General features: G+C 45.2%; 11 non-coding genes across 11 annotated transcripts; 6 read left to right on the top strand and 5 right to left on the bottom strand.

The window, feature by feature from the left end:
* The first annotated feature begins 11,685 nt into the window (after positions 1–11,685).
* TRNAS-GCU (transfer RNA serine (anticodon GCU)) lies at positions 11,686–11,767 on the top strand. Its single transcript has one exon. It is a non-coding gene; the product is annotated as a tRNA-Ser (tRNA).
* A 382-nt stretch (positions 11,768–12,149) lies between these two features.
* Positions 12,150–12,223, bottom strand: TRNAT-CGU (transfer RNA threonine (anticodon CGU)). The gene has a single exon. It is a non-coding gene; the product is annotated as a tRNA-Thr (tRNA).
* Positions 12,224–13,892: 1,669 nt separating this feature from the next.
* TRNAS-GCU (transfer RNA serine (anticodon GCU)) lies at positions 13,893–13,974 on the top strand. The gene has a single exon. It is a non-coding gene; the product is annotated as a tRNA-Ser (tRNA).
* A 372-nt stretch (positions 13,975–14,346) lies between these two features.
* TRNAT-CGU (transfer RNA threonine (anticodon CGU)) lies at positions 14,347–14,420 on the bottom strand. The gene has a single exon. It is a non-coding gene; the product is annotated as a tRNA-Thr (tRNA).
* A 1,669-nt stretch (positions 14,421–16,089) lies between these two features.
* On the top strand, positions 16,090–16,171 carry TRNAS-GCU (transfer RNA serine (anticodon GCU)). The gene has a single exon. It is a non-coding gene; the product is annotated as a tRNA-Ser (tRNA).
* A 372-nt stretch (positions 16,172–16,543) lies between these two features.
* Positions 16,544–16,617, bottom strand: TRNAT-CGU (transfer RNA threonine (anticodon CGU)). Its single transcript has one exon. It is a non-coding gene; the product is annotated as a tRNA-Thr (tRNA).
* A 1,669-nt stretch (positions 16,618–18,286) lies between these two features.
* Positions 18,287–18,368, top strand: TRNAS-GCU (transfer RNA serine (anticodon GCU)). The gene has a single exon. It is a non-coding gene; the product is annotated as a tRNA-Ser (tRNA).
* Positions 18,369–18,740: 372 nt separating this feature from the next.
* Positions 18,741–18,814, bottom strand: TRNAT-CGU (transfer RNA threonine (anticodon CGU)). The gene has a single exon. It is a non-coding gene; the product is annotated as a tRNA-Thr (tRNA).
* A 1,669-nt stretch (positions 18,815–20,483) lies between these two features.
* On the top strand, positions 20,484–20,565 carry TRNAS-GCU (transfer RNA serine (anticodon GCU)). Its single transcript has one exon. It is a non-coding gene; the product is annotated as a tRNA-Ser (tRNA).
* A 372-nt stretch (positions 20,566–20,937) lies between these two features.
* TRNAT-CGU (transfer RNA threonine (anticodon CGU)) lies at positions 20,938–21,011 on the bottom strand. Its single transcript has one exon. It is a non-coding gene; the product is annotated as a tRNA-Thr (tRNA).
* A 1,669-nt stretch (positions 21,012–22,680) lies between these two features.
* TRNAS-GCU (transfer RNA serine (anticodon GCU)) lies at positions 22,681–22,762 on the top strand. The gene has a single exon. It is a non-coding gene; the product is annotated as a tRNA-Ser (tRNA).
* Positions 22,763–22,783: the final 21 nt, after the last annotated feature.

The raw sequence follows: 22,783 nt of genomic DNA, 5'->3' as shown, positions 1-22,783 counted from the left end.
TTGAACCAGTGCGGTCTGATGTCGCCACCGCACGTATGGCTGCAAAAGGTCTGTGTGGTCCTGTGTCTAAGGAAGACAGATTTTTTCCCTCAGGTTCTCTAAGATCGTCCGTTTGTGAGCCTGCCATGGGGAAAATTCCTAAGTTATGCAACTTTAAGAAAATTATTGATGTGTCTAATAAAGTTTCTCCTGTTGTTGTCGCCACTTCTTTTGCAAATGAATCTATGTCTTATTCTGTTCGCACCTGTGCAGGCCTGTTGCCTGATGACAGTTGCTCCAGTGTTTCTGTCCTAGATGCCTTGCAGTTTGCTCCACAGATCGCGGAGGTTTGCGATATGGAAGCGTCAGTTTCGCAACCTAAAGCGATCTTGGATCCGCAAATTTTGCGTTCTGACTCCTCGGATTCGACATTGTTAGCCGAATCTAAGAGTGAGACAGCGCTTCGGTTTTGTGAATCTGATGCTGAAGCTTCTTTGCCTTGTCCAGAGAAGCTTTCTCTGAACCTGCCCTGTACCATGAATGAAGGCATGATGTCCACTTGCATTGACACTTGCGAGTCTGATTCTGAAGAAAGTATTGACTCTCCACCCAGTACTCTGGATGAGTCAATATTGCCTTGTACAATATCTCCTGCCCTGCCCCTAGAGGCTAGTCTAGGTATTGCTGCTATTTTTACCTGTCTTTCTGCAGTTTTGGAGTTGCAAGCTAGTTTGACTACTACGCAGAGTTCTGGGTGCAGCGAGATTAAAGTTAGGGAGTCAGTGTGTGGTCCAGTGAATATTCCTGTACGTTCCACTCATGATGATGAAATTCAGTCTCAGTTTATGGTGGAACCTTCCCTGGGACATCTGCCCTGTTCTCAAAGTAAAGTTCCAGTTTTGCCCTGTAACATGGATAGTACAGAATCCTTCTTAGACAACTTGAAAAATGATGTTCCTGAGGTCTTGTTTGATGATCTGAAGGTCTCCGAGTTCCTCCCAAAGGGTGCAGAACTTGTAGGAGATGTCTCCTGCCCCCCAGGTCCTTCTGAGGTGTTGCCCACTTCAGTAGGCATTGCTGCCTTGCTGACTACTTTTGCAGCTCTTGTGGAGCTTCATTCGTGTGTAGTCAATGATGATATTACAGTTACAGAATTCTGAATTTGAGTCCAAGTCTTCTTTTGAAAGACCAGTACCTGTGACCTTTACTCGTGATGATTTTCTGCCCGGTACTGGTTTTGGTCTTGTGTCGGACTCTGAGGTTGGCAGTTCCCCGACATGTCCTGCGGTTTCTCCTGTACTAGTGTACCCCGATGTGCTCTGTGACCCAGAAAGCCCAAGTGTGCCTCGGTTACCAGCGTACTCAGATGCTTCCTCAGTGGAGACATGTTCTGATATAGCCTGCCTGCTTGCATGCCCAGAAGTGGTCCCTGAAAGTCCTGATCTTGATGGGTGTCCTGCTAATTTTGAGTCTGGAATGATCATAGGTTCCGTAGGGGTTCTTGGTGGTTCTCCATGTGAGCCTGGTGAGCGTTCTGGCTTCTTGGGATCTCTGTGGAGCTTCAAGGCGTTCTGGGAGATTCCGGGAAAGGTTTTGCTTGGTGCCCTGAATACGATCAGCAATGGCTTTGGTGTTGTAAGGGACACTTCGAACAGGTATTGCGGCAGGTTTGGTATTCTTGGACGCTCCTTGGAAGGTGGTGGGTATTGTCTGGAGGGTGTCGATGGCTTCTTCTCTGGTGTCCACAGTCCTGATGGGTGTTACGCTGAGACTTGTAGTGCTGATGGGCATGTTTTGGTGGCTTCTGCTTCCGATGAGGTCGGTTTCGGATGGACTGACTCTGGAATTGGGCCTTGTCGGGCTGTCCCGACCTTCGTGAGTCTTCAGTTAGAGTTTTGTGATGATACCAGTTTTGAGGGATGTCTGGAATCCATCCCTAGAGGGGGGGGGGGGGTACTGTGATGATCCGCTCAGCTGGCTGCACAGGCAGACAGCTGTTTGTCCATTCCTCTAGTCTGTGGGCTGCAGGTCTCTGGAACAGAGACCTGTCTTTCCATTGCAAGTTTCTGGTCTGTTCTCTTGCTGGGGAATTTCAATACATTCGTTATGCAAATCCCCTACCTGCCTTCTTTGATGACTGGCACTATAAGAGCTTTATGTTTCCCAGAAGGCTTTGCTGGTCATTTCCTTTCCATGGTCTGTTCCTGATGGACACTGCTGGAGTGTCAGCCATTGCTATCTAGTATAGTTAATTCCTGGGGGTTGCTTTAGGCTCCCCTTCTAGCCCAGTCAGGTTGTATTATCTGTATTGCCTGTTCTGTCTTGTCTTGCCTGTTGCCATTATCCTGTCCCAAAAGTGGTCGACAGGAAATGGTTCTGATCTCTGTTCTTGGAGTATAGCTGGTGCAGCGGTTGCTACCAGCTATCTCTTCTGTTCTGTCTCCTGGGATCGCGCTAGCTACTTTTTGCTAGCGCTGGGGATCCTTCTGTTCTGTCTTCTGGGATCGCGCTAGCTACTTTTCGCTAGCGCTGGGGATCCTTCTGTTCTGCTACTCAGTACCTGGATCGCGCTAGCCACTTTTCGCTAGTGCTGTGGATCCTATCTCTCGCTTGTTCCTGTTTTCGTGTGTCTGTCTTGTCTGCTACGCTTGCTGGAGGCTCGGTGAGGTAACCGTTAAGCAAGCGCTCGCGTCCTCTGTTTCATGTTTGTCTGTCGATGGTTAGTTAGGCGTGCTTGTCTCTATTGTGCTTATCACGTGGAGACCGCGCATAACCGCGTGCACTGTTGCGAATGAGTGCGGTGTTCGCGGTTAGCTAGCGTTTGTTATTTTCCGTATCTCCTTATTGTATTATTTGCTGTGCCTTTGCTACCCTCGTATTCTATTCTGATCTGCCTTGTGTCACGTCTGGCGATCGCACCTCTCGCGATCGCGTTCCTATTTCATATCTGCTGTTGTGTGTGCGCGGTCACGGGGTGGCGACTGGATTGGCGCACACACATACAACCTGTCCCTTTGCTCAATCTCATTCGCAATCGCCTCTCTTGCGATTGCGTTCTGCGCTTCGTACAATTCCTGTCTGGCACTGGTGGAGGTACAGAGGGTTGGTTCCTCTGCACTCCCCAGCGCCATCTGCCGACAGGAATTTCCCTCTACAGGTGCGTAGCACCTTTTGCTGGGTGCCTGCAAATATACGCTTGTGGAGGATTTCCGCTGTGTCAGCGCACGCGTTGTGCGCTGATCACGGAGAAAGTTCCACAATCGTTACAGTATCATGTCATTTTACGTGCTTCTGTTTCAACCAGTAGGTCCATACAGAAACATTCCTCTTCTATGGAGTTTCTGAAAGCCTGTGTACACATGATTACAATCTACATAATAATGCAGAGCGTTCTTTGTACCTAGTGAAAAGTCAGTTATGCATTACAAACCCTGAGAGACGACCTTGTGTCAGATGACCTGTTCATGTGCTGGCTTGCTGTTACAGATCAATAAGTTCTAGGTTTCCTGATGGTTCTGATGGCAAACAGGCTACAAGCTCAAAGAGTTACTTAGTGTATCCTACTAAAATAAAGCCTAACGCCAGGTTTATTGGTGGTACACTGCACTACGAGGAAGTCTTGTAGTACCAAAATCGGATCAAAATATCAGCGTTTGCTCTGGCTTTATAAGTGCAATGACCTTTCCCCTACTAAGTCTTGTGACCAGTGCAATCCTGAGGGCAGAATAATTGTCCTGTGTTCCTGACTGTCCTTCAAATGACACCACGGATTCCAAACATGTATGACTGATTGTGCGACGTGACACTGCACTTGTTTTGCTTTCATTTTCAGTCTTTCATCATCAGTTGGCTCAGCTCTGCAGTTTTCTCCCAGGGTTTTATAGGTGATCTCTACTCTGTCCTGCGTGGAGATGTATACTAAAATGCACACAAATCCACTAGATGCACCAGAAACAAAGAGCAACACTACAAATTCTTAACATACTGGTACAGAACCCCTGATAGGCTACACAAATTTTTACCTGACATTCCCAACATATGCTAGCGATGCGAAGGGGGCCCCGGAGACCTGCTACATATAGCCTTTTCCTGCCCTCAGCTGGCTGGATTCTGGAGAGAGGTACACAGGATTACTCAGCAAATTTCCGGACTTACAATCCCCTTTAACCCAGAAACTTTCCTACTACACTGTTCAACTATCTCTCCCGCACAATATAAAAAATTCATACTACCACATCTGATCACCACAGCCAGAGCCACCATCCCTGCACTCTGGAAAACCAAATCAACCCCTACCTTAAAACAATGGTTCCTAAGGGTTGAGAGAACCAAAGAATTGGAGGAACAGGTCCTAACTGCTAATAATCAAGCTGATAAGATCTCTAAGATATGGGCATGTTGGTATGACTACACTGACTCTGATGAATACAAGACTATTATGTCAAAATAGGCAACAAGTGACCCTGGGAAGGCCCACTCTCCCTCCTCTCACCCCCACAGGACCCCTCTCTCTCATTCTTTCTACCTACACAGTTCTTTTACCTCTTTTCTCTTTCCCCATACCTCAACACTTCCTCTGAAAAACTATATTATAGCCCCCTCTGGCTACCCGTCTTTATCAAAATAATGATAATACTCATCTAAGTAGGCACAATGTCCTCTCAAACACCCACTAGAATTAACAAGAACCGGGTAACTCTAGAGGAATAGAATAGCTTATCACAACAGGGGTTGGGGGTTTTTTCGCCTTCCTCTGGATCAACAGGGGTATGTGGGGGACGGGCTAGAGTTGTACCTTGTACTGGTTGAACTCGATGGACGTACGTCTTTTTTCAACCAAAATAACTATGTAACTATGTAACAGTCAACCGCAGCAGCGAAGCTTAACCTAATGTTAAAGCATTATATATTAACACTGTGATTACTGTTAAAAAGCTATCTCATGTATGTTGTCTTACTGTAACTCGCTTATTATACTTGTAATTGATGTAATCACTACAAAAACTTTTCAATAAAAATATATTGGAACAGAAATTATGTACCCCAGAAAGGTAACAGAGGTCACTTCGAAAATGAATTTCTCCAGCTTAGCGTACAGCATGTTTTGTCTCAACTTAACACAAACTTAACATGATTTCTGTGCTCTGAGAGGTTGGACGAAAAGATTAGTATGTCGTCTAGGTATACTAAGACGAATTTACCCAACACCTCTCTAAAGACTTCGTTAATCAGCTCTTGAAAGACGGCCGGGGCATTACACAACCCGAAGGGCATCACTAGGTACTCGTAGTGCCCGTTGGAAGTGTTAAAGGCCGTCTTCCATTCATCACCGTCCCTGATCCGCACAAGGTTGTAAGCACCTCTCAAATCCAGTTTTGAGAAAATCTTAGCATTGGTGACGTGAGTAAATAAATCGTCTATTAAAGGCAAAGGATAGCAATTTTTTACTGTAATTTTATTTAGACCCTGATAATCAATGCAGGGCCGTAGGCCTCCATCTTTCTTTTTTACAAAAAAGAACCCTGCCCCTGCCGGGGATCGAGAAGGGCGAATAAAACCTTTAGCTAAGTTTTCTCGGATGTACTCCTGCATGGCCAACTTCTCTGGCCCCGATAAATTATAGAGATGACCTCTAGGGGGCATACAACCCGACCTAAGATCAATGGGGCAATCAAAGGGACGGTGTGGAGGAAGTTTATCTGCTGACTTGGGACAGAACACGTCTGCAAATTCTGAATACTGATCTGGCAATCCCTCCATGTGAATCTTGGTTTTACCAAAGGTTACTTTCGCTAGACAATGATGATAGCAATGGGCAGACCAGCTCGTTAGCTGACCCGTAGCCCAATTGATCTGAGGCGAGTGTATTTGTAACCATGGCGTGCCAAGAATGATCGTGGAGGTTGCCATTTGTAACACAAAAAACGATAAACTTTCTTTATGCAACACCCCTATTGTGACCCCCAAGTCTGGGGTCTGGGAAAGAGGGTGATTACTCTGCAGAGGGGAATCGTCCTCCGCAGTGACCCGAATCTGTTGTTTTAGTGGGGAAATCGGAATCCCCAATTTCTTAGCAAATTCATAAATCATAATCCATAAAATTAGCTGCTGAGCCAGAATCTATCAAACATAGCAAAGAAATGAACAGCGCTACTTAAAAACAGATGAGTGCTTACCTGCAAAAAAGTGCACACCCCACTCATGGGATTCAAATACACAATGAGCATACACATGACCTGTCTACCACTTGGAGGATGTTAGTTTCACTAACAATTTGCAATTTGTTAGGTACTTGTCCCTCCCACTGTCGAAGAAGTCTTTCCTCCATGGGAGGGGACCTAACACTAACTAAATTCTACCTATGCATATGCATAGCCTGGGCGCGCTACCAGTAAAATTGAGAATTGCACAAAAAAAGTGGGATCAGCGCATCACCAGGCCGCCTCTGAATGGCCCCAGCTCAGAGATGCGCTGAGCCCCCCCAGAAACTGCAAACGCACCTTGAACCCAAACAGAGGCTCTGCATATACACCAAAGGAAAACTATTAAGTGGGAGCAGCTGACCAGAAATAAATCAATCAAACATAGCAAAGAAATGAACAGCGCTACTTAAAAACAGATGAGTGCTTACCTGCAAAAAAGTGCACACCCCACTCATGGGATTCAAATACACAATGAGCATACACATGACCTGTCTACCACTTGGAGGATGTTAGTTTCACTAACAATTTGCAATTTGTTAGGTACTTGTCCCTCCCACTGTCGAAGAAGTCTTTCCTCCATGGGAGGGGACCTAACACTAACTAAATTCTACCTATGCATATGCATAGCCTGGGCGCGCTACCAGTAAAATTGAGAATTGCGCAAAAAAAGTGGGATCAGCGCATTATTGATGATCTGCAGCATCACCGTTAATACAGATATATTACTAACCTCTGGAAACCTATAGGTATGTGAGTGTTTGGTGTAACAGTAATACTTTGAGCAATGCACCAGCAGTGCTGGAATACTGCTCGGGAAGGCACAGGAACCTTTCAGCAGCCTGAGGCTCTCCAAGGGGAGGAGTCAGGCTGGAGGTAGGAAGGACCAGGGAGTGAGTGACACCCGAAGGTGGATGTCACTATCTGGTCTGGAGACTATCTCTTAAGGGGAGAGATAGCTCTCGAGGTCGAGCACGCCTGGTCGGTAACACACTGACAGATAAAGTACAAATGATATGACATGTAGATACAGCGTTTTGTGAGTGGCACTCCCTACCATATACTTAGCAGTAGTCAGTGACAAAAAATGACAGGCAAACAAAAACTCTTCTCACCTTCCTTCCAGTAGCCCCTTATGTGTGACTTGCTCAGGCGTGTGCACTTCGGAACAGGTAGAATGACAGATACTGGAACTGGAAAAACGAAGAGGAAAGAAAACATCCGGGCACCTTCCGTCTTTAAAATTTATTGTGCAATGTCCACATCCATCAGGGTTACATACCACGAGTGTGTTCCACGGGTGGTCAATACGGTGGCTGTGAGTTGGAGGTGGGGATGCCGGGCATCAGTAGGGGCTTGCGACGGCCATTTCGCGTCTTGCTAGACGCTTGGTCACGCTGTGCTCCCGTTACTGTGGCAATACGCAGGCATCCGGTATATGCGGCGGTATACATTGCACAATAAATTTTAAAGACGGAAGGTGCCCGGATGTTTTCTTTCCTCTTCGTTTTTCCAGATAAAGTACAAAGACAGAAGGCTGATTCGGTATCCAAGGCAAGCAGGGTCTGGCAACGGTATATCAGATATGCGAGGTACCGAATCAGAAGACAGAGGAGTAGTCAGAAAAGCAATAAGTCATAACAGATATCAAACAATGCCTAGTCTGAGTGCAAGGTCCTTGGTCTCAGCACCCTGGAACTAGTCTGAATGTCTGAATAAATACACAGATTAACAGTACTAGTAAACTGGCTAAGTGTGAATTCCCAGGTCCACCTGGTTCTAACACACTGTAGGATCTGACTAAAGGTCTGAGTGCTTCCACGTAGAGATCGCAACGGCAGACCACCAGCAACTGACAAGCAAGCTGTATATATAGTTGCAGGACTCTGCCGCCCCGCCCGAACCACTCATCCAATCAGGAGTCCAGCAGGAATCAGCTGATCATCCTGATCAGCTGACACATCTCCTGCTGGCATAAAGGTCCTGACTTCTGGCTCGCGCGTGCGTAGCTCTAAACCTGTGTGAACTAACAGGCTCAGCCACACCAGCTGCACGCTGCTGCGTGCAAACCGCAGCGCTGGACGCGGAATCAGCCGCCTGACTGTTGTTGCATGCGGCGGCTTTTCCGCGTCCCGCTCTGCCGCCAGACACCCGCTTCCGCGTGCAAACCGCCGCACTGGACGTGGAATCAGCTGCCCGCTCAGTAGCACTCGCGGCGGCTTTTCCGCGATCTCTCACATATAATAGTTGTCATGATATCCTCGGTACTCCTGGTAATCTCTCCTAGGGGAGCGACTTCTTGACCGATGTCTGTAGTAGTGAGAATAGTAGTGTGGAGGCGAAGACTTTGACGTCGTCTTACTGGGTCTCGGGCTTGAATTTCGACGTCTTCCTGGGCTGAAAAAGATAGTCATAAACGACTATGAGGATTATGCACTCCCATTGCAAGTTAACCTACCTGTGGTGCACCTACCTATGCTTTGTTTGCTGATCTGTGAGAGGCGCATCTGTGTCCTCAGAAGAAGAAGCTGAAGATAGGTAGCTGAGGAGAGTTGTAACGATCGGTGTAACACAGAGAGGGTCTGATTACCGGTGATCTTCAGTATCACCGAGAATGCAGAATACACCCGATTATTGATGATCTGCAGTATCACCGATAATCAGATATATCTACTAACCTCTGGACACCTGAGAGAGAAGTGAGTGTTTGGGTGTAACAGTAACACTAGAGGACTGTACCTAAGGAGTAGGTACAGAGGCAGTAAGGAATACTGCACAGAAGTATGTTCCTTCCGTAAGCCTAGACTCTCCCGGGGGAGGAGCTAAGCAGAATGTGGGAAGGACAGACCGTGAGTGACACCAATGAGCGGGTGTCACTAACAGATCTGGGAACTGCCTCTAACAGTAAGGCTAGTTCTCGAGGTCGGCCAAGCCAGGTCGTCAACACACAGACAAAGTACAGAATCAGAAGGCAGATACGGAATCCAATAACAGGCAGGGTCAGGCAACGGAGAATCAGAATAACGAGGTACAGAATCAGGAGGCAGGTACAGAGTCCAGGAACGAGCAGAGATTGGCAACAGGATATCAGAAATAGCAAGGTACAGGATCAGAGTTCAGAGGAATGGTCAGGCAGGCAGAAGGTCATAACAAATAATACAATTCAATATTCCTAATGCTAAGGTGTGAGCTCCTTGATGTCAACACCTTTGGAAACTATGCTAGAACACAGAAACAGACAAAGCCTGAGTGCTACCACGTAGTGATCGCAATGACAGACACTGGAGAAATAACCAGCACCCAGTATATATACTATAGCGCTCTCCAGCGCCAACCTTAAGTGCTGGACCAATGAAAAGTGGTGGAAATGTCAGCTGACCTTCTTCTGGCTGTCATATAAACTCTGCCTCTCAGCGCGCGCGCGCGTCATTCTGAACCTGTGTGGACTATCAGTCCCAGCCACACCAAACAGGCCTTGCAATGTCTCTGCTGGCCTGCACGCGGGGTGAGACGCACCGCTATCTGCACATGCGGTGGCCTCCCCGCGCCTGGTCAGACTGTCAGTAGCAGGCCTGTGCACGCAAACCGGTTTCTCCGCGTTCCGCTATGCCAGCCACGGAAACAGCCGCCTCATCCTGCGTCCATGCGGCGGCCTTTCCGCGTTTCTTCACAAGAGTAAGAGAAAGAACAGTGTTAAGCTGGAAGGGGTAACAACACTGAGGTATCCCCCCTACTGCACGAACTCTGCACACAGAGCGAGTGCATGCTATGAGGAAGGACCCCCCCCCCCTGTGCCGGCCCCAGAAAATACACTTACTCCTCTGCCACTATAGAAACTTCTGCTCCAAGCGCTGCCTGTCCAGTCTCCATGGCCCACACGTCTGGCTATGCGGAGAAGGGCGAAATGGCAGCAACGCGGCGCCGCCGCCTCCAGGACTAAGTACTTCCTGGAGGACGGCCAGAGAGCAGGCAGGAGGAGTAAGGCACGCCCCGTCCAATCCGCTCGTGGACGGTGACGTCACGGGCCGCTGGGCACACAGGACGCAACCACGCCCATGGACACGCCTCCTGCGCTCCACAGTCAACGAAGACAGGAACGCACGCAGCTACATGAGGACAGCGAGCAAAGGAAAGCTGGACACGCGCCGTATAGACTCCTTTAGAGTCAACACGGAAAACATAGTGGTAACTTCCTCTGCCAATGAGCACCATTAGTGAACATTTAGAAGGCAGCATAGTACCGGATAACTTCTGCCCCCAAGACCAGCAGAACGGGGCATCCACCATTATCCTACTTTATAGGACAGACAGGTGGATCTTCACACCGGGAGGCTTAGTGTGGGGACTGCAGGAAAACAGTCAGGTAGGTGAAAAAAAAATTAATAATTTCTGCAATGGCTGCAGCTCCTTAGGTCCTATGAGGACAATCCAAAAAGACAGCGAGCACCTCCTCTAATCGCTATTTAAATATTTACTGGTCCTATGGGGGTAGGGGGCGGGGCCACTACCCAATGTGCTGCCATGGAGGCATAAGGAAAGAGAAATCATATCATGATCAAAGGTTCTTCCTTCTATGTTTTGTTTTTAAAGAAATATGGAGAAAACCTTGTGCTAAATGTTAAGATGTGCTTCTTCTTTTGCACCACTCCTTGCAAGATGAAAGTGGCGGGCTGGTGGTAAAGCCTTTGCTGCTTTAAGAAATAGATCTTTTTGCTTAAAAGGAACTCGAGGTGTGAGACCTATGGAAGCTGCCTTATGTATTTCCTTTTAAACAATACCAGTTGCCTGGCAGTCTTGCTGATCTTTCTGGTCACTGGGGTCTAAATCACACACCTGGAACAAGCATGCAGCTAATCTTGTCAGATTTGTCTTAGACATCTGATCTGTATGCTTGTTCAGGGTCTATGGTTTAAAGAATTAGAGGCCGAGGACCAACAAGACAGCCAGGTAATGTGCATTATTTAAAAGAGAAATAAGCATGTCAGCCTCCCAATCCCTCCCACCTCGAGTTCCCTTTAACAGTGAATGAAAGATTTGAAGGGTGAACATCAAGATAACCCAACCAAGTCAAGTTCTGAGAACACTGCTTACTGAACTCATCCCTCTTGTACCCTTTAAAGAAGCCACTGCTTCATGTGTCAGCTTTCTGGGTAAATGTGTTCCCCTTCCTTCCCTTCTTTCCATGTACGCTAGGCTCACTTACTAATGTATAGCCAGTACCTTCACATTTCTAGGCCTCCAGCCGTTTGTTGAGTACATGGGTTTGTCTAGCATTCCTGTTATTGGATTTTTATGAGAGTTTTCTAGGGTATGTATTCTCTGCTAAGTCTGTTGAGTGGAAAGATCTTTGTTCAAGAGTGCACTATTGGACATCTTTGTGTAAGTTCCAGAGCTGCCTGATTGTGTGTATTTCAATGCAAACGTAATTGACCCATGCACAGATTACAGTAACTGAAGGCAATGCTAAATATCCCCATGCATCAACGGTGAAGCTGCTTGGCAATAGGACGAGGTGGCCGAGTGGTTAAGGCGATGGACTGCTAATCCATTGTGCTCTGCACGCATGGGTTCAAATCACGTCCTCGTCGAGCTTAGTGTCCTAAAGCCAATGTTTTCTTCACTGGCGCACCTTGGAAGTAAGCCCTTTGAAGCCCATGCAATGCAAAATAGAAAAAGACACCCACTCTAGAAAGCTAGGCAAGTTTGGGCAGTTGAGCCGGTCAGTCTCTTTCAGCAAGCTCTCTGACATATGCAGATGGCAGCAGAAAGTGCATTTCAATCGCAACTCTCAAGCTCTTTTATTTTTCCCATGCAAGTGCAAATAAATAGCCATTCTCCGGGGAATATTGCCTTCTAGAAGTAGTGGAACTGGAGCTGTCACTGTAGCTAGTCAAAAAAAAAAAAGACGGCAGCATAGATACCTGCCCCCTTCTTCTCAGTTCCACCTGTTTTTAAAGGGAAACCATTGCAAGGCACTGCTGAGAGTTGAACTCAGGATCTCCTGTTTACGAGACAGGCGCTTTAACCAACTAAGCCACAGTGCCCCAAACCTCCAGCTAATTCATCCCAAGTCCATAGCAGCAGTTGCATATTATCCTTGTCAGCTCACCACTTGGATGATCTGTTCAGTACCAGTATCGGCTAGTAAGCTGCTCGTCATCACACTGAATGTACACATAGAGAAATCATATCATGATCAAAGGTTCTTCCTTCTATGTTTTGTTTTTAAAGAAATATGCAGAAAACCTTGTGCTAAATGTTAAAGAGTAACTGTCAGGCTGCAGAAGCTAATTTAAACCTCTATTCTCCTGTGTTAAACAGTTTAGAAGGAAGCCCAAAAGCAATTAGTGAAGATAAAAATCTCAGTTACCTTTGATGTGTGCTTATCAGCAAGGCTGTTATTCTTAAGAAGACGCAAGCCGCATACCATACTGCAAAGCATTCTGGGGCTCTCCCCTCGGCTGCTAATGAGACGTTACAGCAGCTTGTAATCGCTTAGCACTGATAAATCTCGGGCAGAGTACACTGCAGGAGTCAGCTATTGTTCCTAGCCACATGGCTCATTAATATTCACTGCACACTGTGTTTTTCAAGTACAAGCTTATCTGTGATCAGGAAGCAGGCAGGACATGACGACACATTTGACAGAAAAACATGGAGCCTGCCATGAGCTGTCAGGAGCATCTATCTCTGCATATACTATATACAAATTCTGTGAAATCCAAACGTGGACAGTGAAATGCATATGTAATGTAAGTACAGCCAATCTTTAGCTACTGATATATGTGTTTATTTTCTCTGAGACCTTATACCTAACAGCTCCTCTTTAAGATGTGCTTCTTCTTTTGCACCACTCCTTGCAAGATGAAAATGGCGGGCTGGCGGTAAAGCCTTTGCTGCTTTAAGAAATAGATCTTTTTGCTTAAAAGGAACCCAAGGTGTGAGACCTATGGAAGCTGCCTTATGTATTTCCTTTTAAACAATACCAGTTGCTTGGCAGTCTTGCTGATCTTTCTGGTCACTGGGGTCTAAATCACACACCTGGAACAAGCATGCAGCTAATCTTGTCAGATTTGTCTTAGACATCTGATCTGCATGCTTGTTCAGGGTCTATGGTTTAAAGAATTAGAGGCCGAGGACCAACAAGACAGCCAGGTAATGTGCATTATTTAAAAGAGAAATAAGCATGTCAGCCTCCCAATCCCTCCCACCTCGAGTTCCCTTTAACAGTGAATGAAAGATTTGAAGGGTGAACATCAAGATAACCCAACCAAGTCAAGTTCTGAGAACACTGCTTACTGAACTCATCCCTCTTGTACCCTTTGAAGAAGCCACTGCTTCATGTGTCAGCTTTCTGGGTAAATGTGTTCCCCTTCCTTCCCTTCTTTCCATGTAGCTAGGCTCACTTACTAATGTATAGCCAGTACCTTCACATTTCTAGACCTCCAGCCGTTTGTTGAGTACATGGGTTTGTCTAGCATTCCTGTTATTGGATTTTTATGAGAGTTTTCTAGGGTATGTATTCTCTGTGAAGTCTGTTGAGTGGAAAGATCTTTGTTCAAGAGTGCACTATTGGACATCTTTGTGTAAGTTCCAGAGCTGCCTGATTGTGTGTATTTCAATGCAAACGTAATTGACCCATGCACAGATTACAGTAGCTGAAGGCAATGCTAAATATCCCCAAGCATCAACGGTGAAACTGCTTGGCAATAAGACGAGGTGGCCGAGTGGTTAAGGCGATGGACTGCTAATCCATTGTGCTCTGCACGCATGGGTTCAAATCCCATCCTTGTCGAGCTTTGTATCCCAAAGCCAATGTTTTCTTCTCTGGCTCACCTTGGAAAGAAGCCCATGCCATGCAAAATAGAAAAAGACACCCACTCTAGAAAGCTAGGCAAGTTTGGGCAGTTGAGCCGGTCAGTCTCTTTCAGCAAGCTCTCTGACATATGCAGATGGCAGCAGAAAGTGCATTTCAATCGCAACTCTCAAGCTCTTTTATTTTTCCCATGCAAGTGCAAATAAATAGCCATTCTCCGGGGAATATTGCCTTCTAGAAGTAGTGGAACTGGAGCTGTCACTGTAGCTAGTCAAAAAAAAAAAAGACGGCAGCATAGATACCTGCCCCCTTCTTCTCAGTTCCACCTGTTTTTAAAGGGAAACCATTGCAAGGCACTGCTGAGAGTTGAACTCAGGATCTCCTGTTTACGAGACAGGCGCTTTAACCAACTAAGCCACAGTGCCCCAAACCTCCAGCTAATTCATCCCAAGTCCATAGCAGCAGTTGCATATTATCCTTGTCAGCTCACCACTTGGATGATCTGTTCAGTACCAGTATCGGCTAGTAAGCTGCTCGTCATCACACTGAATGTACACATAGAGAAATCATATCATGATCAAAGGTTCTTCCTTCTATGTTTTGTTTTTAAAGAAATATGCAGAAAACCTTGTGCTAAATGTTAAAGAGTAACTGTCAGGCTGCAGAAGCTAATTTAAACCTCTATTCTCCTGTGTTAAACAGTTTAGAAGGAAGCCCAAAAGCAATTAGTGAAGATAAAAATCTCAGTTACCTTTGATGTGTGCTTATCAGCAAGGCTGTTATTCTTAAGAAGACGCAAGCCGCATACCATACTGCAAAGCATTCTGGGGCTCTCCCCTCGGCTGCTAATGAGACGTTACAGCAGCTTGTAATCGCTTAGCACTGATAAATCTCGGGCAGAGTACACTGCAGGAGTCAGCTATTGTTCCAAGCCACATGGCTCATTAATATTCACTGCACACTGTGTTGTTCAAGTACAAGCTTATCTGTGATCAGGAAGCAGGCAGGACATGACGACACATTTGACAGAAAAACATGGAGCCTGCCATGAGCTGTCAGGAGCATCTATCTCTGCATATACTATATACAAATTCTGTGAAATCCAAACGTGGACAGTGAAATGCATATGTAATGTAAGTACAGCCAATCTTTAGCTACTGATATATGTGTTTATTTTCTCTGAGACCTTATACCTAACAGCTCCTCTTTAAGATGTGCTTCTTCTTTTGCACCACTCCTTGCAAGATGAAAGTGGCGGGCTGGCGGTAAAGCCTTTGCTGCTTTAAGAAATAGATCTTTTTGCTTAAAAGGAACCCGAGGTGTGAGACCTATGAAAGCTGCCTTATGTATTTCCTTTTAAACAATACCAGTTGCCTGGCAGTCTTGCTGATCTTTCTGGTCACTGGGGTCTAAATCACACACCTGGAACAAGCATGCAGCTAATCTTGTCAGATTTGTCTTAGACAACTGATCTGCATGCTTGTTCAGGGTCTATGGTTTAAAGAATTAGAGGCCGAGGACCAACAAGACAGCCAGGTAATGTGCATTATTTAAAAGAGAAATAAGCATGTCAGCCTCCCAATCCCTCCCACCTCGAGTTCCCTTTAACAGTGAATGAAAGATTTGAAGGGTGAACATCAAGATAACCCAACCAAGTCAAGTTCTGAGAACACTGCTTACTGAACTCATCCCTCTTGTACCCTTTGAAGAAGCCACTGCTTCATGTGTCAGCTTTCTGGGTAAATGTGTTCCCCTTCCTTCCCTTCTTTCCATGTAGCTAGGCTCACTTACTAATGTATAGCCAGTACCTTCACATTTCTAGGCCTCCAGCCATTTGTTGAGTACATGGGTTTGTCTAGCATTCCTGTTATTGGATTTTTATGAGAGTTTTCTAGGGTATGTATTCTCTGTGAAGTCTGTTGAGTGGAAAGATCTTTGTTCAAGAGTGCACTATTGGACATCTTTGTGTAAGTTCCAGAGCTGCCTGATTGTGTGTATTTCAATGCAAACGTAATTGACCCATGCACAGATTACAGTAGCTGAAGGCAATGCTAAATATCCCCATGCATCAACGGTGAAACTGCCTGGCAATAAGACGAGGTGGCCGAGTGGTTAAGGCGATGGACTGCTAATCCATTGTGCTCTGCACGCATGGGTTCAAATCCCATCATTGTCGAGCTTTGTATCCCAAAGCCAATGTTTTCTTCTCTGGCTCACCTTGGAAAGAAGCCCATGCCATGCAAAATAGAAAAAGACACCCACTCTAGAAAGCTAGGCAAGTTTGGGCAGTTGAGCCGGTCAGTCTCTTTCAGCAAGCTCTCTGACATATGCAGATGGCAGCAGAAAGTGCATTTCAATCGCAACTCTCAAGCTCTTTTATTTTTCCCATGCAAGTGCAAATAAATAGCCATTCTCCGGGGAATATTGCCTTCTAGAAGTAGTGGAACTGGAGCTGTCACTGTAGCTAGTCAAAAAATAAAAAGACGGCAGCATAGATACCTGCCCCCTTCTTCTCAGTTCCACCTGTTTTTAAAGGAAAACCATTGCAAGGCACTGCTGAGAGTTGAACTCAGGAACTCCTGTTTACGAGACAGGCGCTTTAACCAACTAAGCCACAGTGCCCCAAACCTCCAGCTAATTCATCCCAAGTCCATAGCAGCAGTTGCATATTATCCTTGTCAGCTCACCACTTGGATGATCTGTTCAGTACCAGTATCGGCTAGTAAGCTGCTCGTCATCACACTGAATGTACACATAGAGAAATCATATCATGATCAAAGGTTCTTCCTTCTATGTTTTGTTTTTAAAGAAATATGCAGAAAACCTTGTGCTAAATGTTAAAGAGTAACTGTCAGGCTGCAGAAGCTAATTTAAACCTCTATTCTCCTGTGTTAAACAGTTTAGAAGGAAGCCCAAAAGCAATTAGTGAAGATAAAAATCTCAGTTACCTTTGATGTGTGCTTATCAGCAAGGCTGTTATTCTTAAGAAGACGCAAGCCGCATACCATACTGCAAAGCATTCTGGGGCTCTCCCCTCGGCTGCTAATGAGACGTTACAGCAGCTTGTAATCGCTTAGCACTGATAAATCTCGGGCAGAGTACACTGCAGGAGTCAGCTATTGTTCCTAGCCACATGGCTCATTAATATTCACTGCACACTGTGTTTTTCAAGTACAAGCTTATCTGTGATCAGGAAGCAGGCAGGACATGACGACACATTTGACAGAAAAACATGGAGCCTGCCATGAGCTGTCAGGAGCATCTATCTCTGCATATACTATATACAAATTCTGTGAAATCCAAACGTGGACAGTGAAATGCATATGTAATGTAAGTACAGCCAATCTTTAGCTACTGATATATGTGTTTATTTTCTCTGAGACCTTATACCTAACAGCTCCTCTTTAAGATGTGCTTCTTCTTTTGCACCACTCCTTGCAAGATGAAAATGGCGGGCTGGCGGTAAAGCCTTTGCTGCTTTAAGAAATAGATCTTTTTGCTTAAAAGGAACCCAAGGTGTGAGACCTATGGAAGCTGCCTTATGTATTTCCTTTTAAACAATACCAGTTGCTTGGCAGTCTTGCTGATCTTTCTGGTCACTGGGGTCTAAATCACACACCTGGAACAAGCATGCAGCTAATCTTGTCAGATTTGTCTTAGACATCTGATCTGCATGCTTGTTCAGGGTCTATGGTTTAAAGAATTAGAGGCCGAGGACCAACAAGACAGCCAGGTAATGTGCATTATTTAAAAGAGAAATAAGCATGTCAGCCTCCCAATCCCTCCCACCTCGAGTTCCCTTTAACAGTGAATGAAAGATTTGAAGGGTGAACATCAAGATAACCCAACCAAGTCAAGTTCTGAGAACACTGCTTACTGAACTCATCCCTCTTGTACCCTTTGAAGAAGCCACTGCTTCATGTGTCAGCTTTCTGGGTAAATGTGTTCCCCTTCCTTCCCTTCTTTCCATGTAGCTAGGCTCACTTACTAATGTATAGCCAGTACCTTCACATTTCTAGACCTCCAGCCGTTTGTTGAGTACATGGGTTTGTCTAGCATTCCTGTTATTGGATTTTTATGAGAGTTTTCTAGGGTATGTATTCTCTGTGAAGTCTGTTGAGTGGAAAGATCTTTGTTCAAGAGTGCACTATTGGACATCTTTGTGTAAGTTCCAGAGCTGCCTGATTGTGTGTATTTCAATGCAAACGTAATTGACCCATGCACAGATTACAGTAGCTGAAGGCAATGCTAAATATCCCCAAGCATCAACGGTGAAACTGCTTGGCAATAAGACGAGGTGGCCGAGTGGTTAAGGCGATGGACTGCTAATCCATTGTGCTCTGCACGCATGGGTTCAAATCCCATCCTTGTCGAGCTTTGTATCCCAAAGCCAATGTTTTCTTCTCTGGCTCACCTTGGAAAGAAGCCCATGCCATGCAAAATAGAAAAAGACATCCACTCTAGAAAGCTAGGCAAGTTTGGGCAGTTGAGCCGGTCAGTCTCTTTCAGCAAGCTCTCTGACATATGCAGATGGCAGCAGAAAGTGCATTTCAATCGCAACTCTCAAGCTCTTTTATTTTTCCCATGCAAGTGCAAATAAATAGCCATTCTCCGGGGAATATTGCCTTCTAGAAGTAGTGGAACTGGAGCTGTCACTGTAGCTAGTCAAAAAAAAAAAAGACGGCAGCATAGATACCTGCCCCCTTCTTCTCAGTTCCACCTGTTTTTAAAGGGAAACCATTGCAAGGCACTGCTGAGAGTTGAACTCAGGATCGCCTGTTTACGAGACAGGCGCTTTAACCAACTAAGCCACAGTGCCCCAAACCTCCAGCTAATTCATCCCAAGTCCATAGCAGCAGTTGCATATTATCCTTGTCAGCTCACCACTTGGATGATCTGTTCAGTACCAGTATCGGCTAGTAAGCTGCTCGTCATCACACTGAATGTACACATAGAGAAATCATATCATGATCAAAGGTTCTTCCTTCTATGTTTTGTTTTTAAAGAAATATGCAGAAAACCTTGTGCTAAATGTTAAAGAGTAACTGTCAGGCTGCAGAAGCTAATTTAAACCTCTATTCTCCTGTGTTAAACAGTTTAGAAGGAAGCCCAAAAGCAATTAGTGAAGATAAAAATCTCAGTTACCTTTGATGTGTGCTTATCAGCAAGGCTGTTATTCTTAAGAAGACGCAAGCCGCATACCATACTGCAAAGCATTCTGGGGCTCTCCCCTCGGCTGCTAATGAGACGTTACAGCAGCTTGTAATCGCTTAGCACTGATAAATCTCGGGCAGAGTACACTGCAGGAGTCAGCTATTGTTCCTAGCCACATGGCTCATTAATATTCACTGCACACTGTGTTTTTCAAGTACAAGCTTATCTGTGATCAGGAAGCAGGCAGGACATGACGACACATTTGACAGAAAAACATGGAGCCTGCCATGAGCTGTCAGGAGCATCTATCTCTGCATATACTATATACAAATTCTGTGAAATCCAAACGTGGACAGTGAAATGCATATGTAATGTAAGTACAGCCAATCTTTAGCTACTGATATATGTGTTTATTTTCTCTGAGACCTTATACCTAACAGCTCCTCTTTAAGATGTGCTTCTTCTTTTGCACCACTCCTTGCAAGATGAAAATGGCGGGCTGGCGGTAAAGCCTTTGCTGCTTTAAGAAATAGATCTTTTTGCTTAAAAGGAACCCAAGGTGTGAGACCTATGGAAGCTGCCTTATGTATTTCCTTTTAAACAATACCAGTTGCTTGGCAGTCTTGCTGATCTTTCTGGTCACTGGGGTCTAAATCACACACCTGGAACAAGCATGCAGCTAATCTTGTCAGATTTGTCTTAGACATCTGATCTGCATGCTTGTTCAGGGTCTATGGTTTAAAGAATTAGAGGCCGAGGACCAACAAGACAGCCAGGTAATGTGCATTATTTAAGAGAGAAATAAGCATGTCAGCCTCCCAATCCCTCCCACCTCGAGTTCCCTTTAACAGTGAATGAAAGATTTGAAGGGTGAACATCAAGATAACCCAACCAAGTCAAGTTCTGAGAACACTGCTTACTGAACTCATCCCTCTTGTACCCTTTGAAGAAGCCACTGCTTCATGTGTCAGCTTTCTGGGTAAATGTGTTCCCCTTCCTTCCCTTCTTTCCATGTAGCTAGGCTCACTTACTAATGTATAGCCAGTACCTTCACATTTCTAGACCTCCAGCCGTTTGTTGAGTACATGGGTTTGTCTAGCATTCCTGTTATTGGATTTTTATGAGAGTTTTCTAGGGTATGTATTCTCTGTGAAGTCTGTTGAGTGGAAAGATCTTTGTTCAAGAGTGCACTATTGGACATCTTTGTGTAAGTTCCAGAGCTGCCTGATTGTGTGTATTTCAATGCAAACGTAATTGACCCATGCACAGATTACAGTAGCTGAAGGCAATGCTAAATATCCCCAAGCATCAACGGTGAAACTGCTTGGCAATAAGACGAGGTGGCCGAGTGGTTAAGGCGATGGACTGCTAATCCATTGTGCTCTGCACGCATGGGTTCAAATCCCATCCTTGTCGAGCTTTGTATCCCAAAGCCAATGTTTTCTTCTCTGGCTCACCTTGGAAAGAAGCCCATGCCATGCAAAATAGAAAAAGACACCCACTCTAGAAAGCTAGGCAAGTTTGGGCAGTTGAGCCGGTCAGTCTCTTTCAGCAAGCTCTCTGACATATGCAGATGGCAGCAGAAAGTGCATTTCAATCGCAACTCTCAAGCTCTTTTATTTTTCCCATGCAAGTGCAAATAAATAGCCATTCTCCGGGGAATATTGCCTTCTAGAAGTAGTGGAACTGGAGCTGTCACTGTAGCTAGTCAAAAAAAAAAAAGACGGCAGCATAGATACCTGCCCCCTTCTTCTCAGTTCCACCTGTTTTTAAAGGGAAACCATTGCAAGGCACTGCTGAGAGTTGAACTCAGGATCGCCTGTTTACGAGACAGGCGCTTTAACCAACTAAGCCACAGTGCCCCAAACCTCCAGCTAATTCATCCCAAGTCCATAGCAGCAGTTGCATATTATCCTTGTCAGCTCACCACTTGGATGATCTGTTCAGTACCAGTATCGGCTAGTAAGCTGCTCGTCATCACACTGAATGTACACATAGAGAAATCATATCATGATCAAAGGTTCTTCCTTCTATGTTTTGTTTTTAAAGAAATATGCAGAAAACCTTGTGCTAAATGTTAAAGAGTAACTGTCAGGCTGCAGAAGCTAATTTAAACCTCTATTCTCCTGTGTTAAACAGTTTAGAAGGAAGCCCAAAAGCAATTAGTGAAGATAAAAATCTCAGTTACCTTTGATGTGTGCTTATCAGCAAGGCTGTTATTCTTAAGAAGACGCAAGCCGCATACCATACTGCAAAGCATTCTGGGGCTCTCCCCTCGGCTGCTAATGAGACGTTACAGCAGCTTGTAATCGCTTAGCACTGATAAATCTCGGGCAGAGTACACTGCAGGAGTCAGCTATTGTTCCTAGCCACATGGCTCATTAATATTCACTGCACACTGTGTTTTTCAAGTACAAGCTTATCTGTGATCAGGAAGCAGGCAGGACATGACGACACATTTGACAGAAAAACATGGAGCCTGCCATGAGCTGTCAGGAGCATCTATCTCTGCATATACTATATACAAATTCTGTGAAATCCAAACGTGGACAGTGAAATGCATATGTAATGTAAGTACAGCCAATCTTTAGCTACTGATATATGTGTTTATTTTCTCTGAGACCTTATACCTAACAGCTCCTCTTTAAGATGTGCTTCTTCTTTTGCACCACTCCTTGCAAGATGAAAATGGCGGGCTGGCGGTAAAGCCTTTGCTGCTTTAAGAAATAGATCTTTTTGCTTAAAAGGAACCCAAGGTGTGAGACCTATGGAAGCTGCCTTATGTATTTCCTTTTAAACAATACCAGTTGCTTGGCAGTCTTGCTGATCTTTCTGGTCACTGGGGTCTAAATCACACACCTGGAACAAGCATGCAGCTAATCTTGTCAGATTTGTCTTAGACATCTGATCTGCATGCTTGTTCAGGGTCTATGGTTTAAAGAATTAGAGGCCGAGGACCAACAAGACAGCCAGGTAATGTGCATTATTTAAAAGAGAAATAAGCATGTCAGCCTCCCAATCCCTCCCACCTCGAGTTCCCTTTAACAGTGAATGAAAGATTTGAAGGGTGAACATCAAGATAACCCAACCAAGTCAAGTTCTGAGAACACTGCTTACTGAACTCATCCCTCTTGTACCCTTTGAAGAAGCCACTGCTTCATGTGTCAGCTTTCTGGGTAAATGTGTTCCCCTTCCTTCCCTTCTTTCCATGTAGCTAGGCTCACTTACTAATGTATAGCCAGTACCTTCACATTTCTAGACCTCCAGCCGTTTGTTGAGTACATGGGTTTGTCTAGCATTCCTGTTATTGGATTTTTATGAGAGTTTTCTAGGGTATGTATTCTCTGTGAAGTCTGTTGAGTGGAAAGATCTTTGTTCAAGAGTGCACTATTGGACATCTTTGTGTAAGTTCCAGAGCTGCCTGATTGTGTGTATTTCAATGCAAACGTAATTGACCCATGCACAGATTACAGTAGCTGAAGGCAATGCTAAATATCCCCAAGCATCAACGGTGAAACTGCTTGGCAATAAGACGAGGTGGCCGAGTGGTTAAGGCGATGGACTGCTAATCCATTGTGCTCTGCACGCATGGGTTCAAATCCCATCCTTATCGAGCTTTGAATCCCAAAGCCAA

This window comes from Hyperolius riggenbachi, chromosome 11 (assembly GCF_040937935.1).
Source record: "Hyperolius riggenbachi isolate aHypRig1 chromosome 11, aHypRig1.pri, whole genome shotgun sequence".
NCBI classification, from domain to species: Eukaryota; Metazoa; Chordata; class Amphibia; order Anura; family Hyperoliidae; genus Hyperolius; species Hyperolius riggenbachi.
Note: the sequence above shows the minus strand (reverse complement) of the source record. Positions and strands in the feature narration are given on the sequence as shown.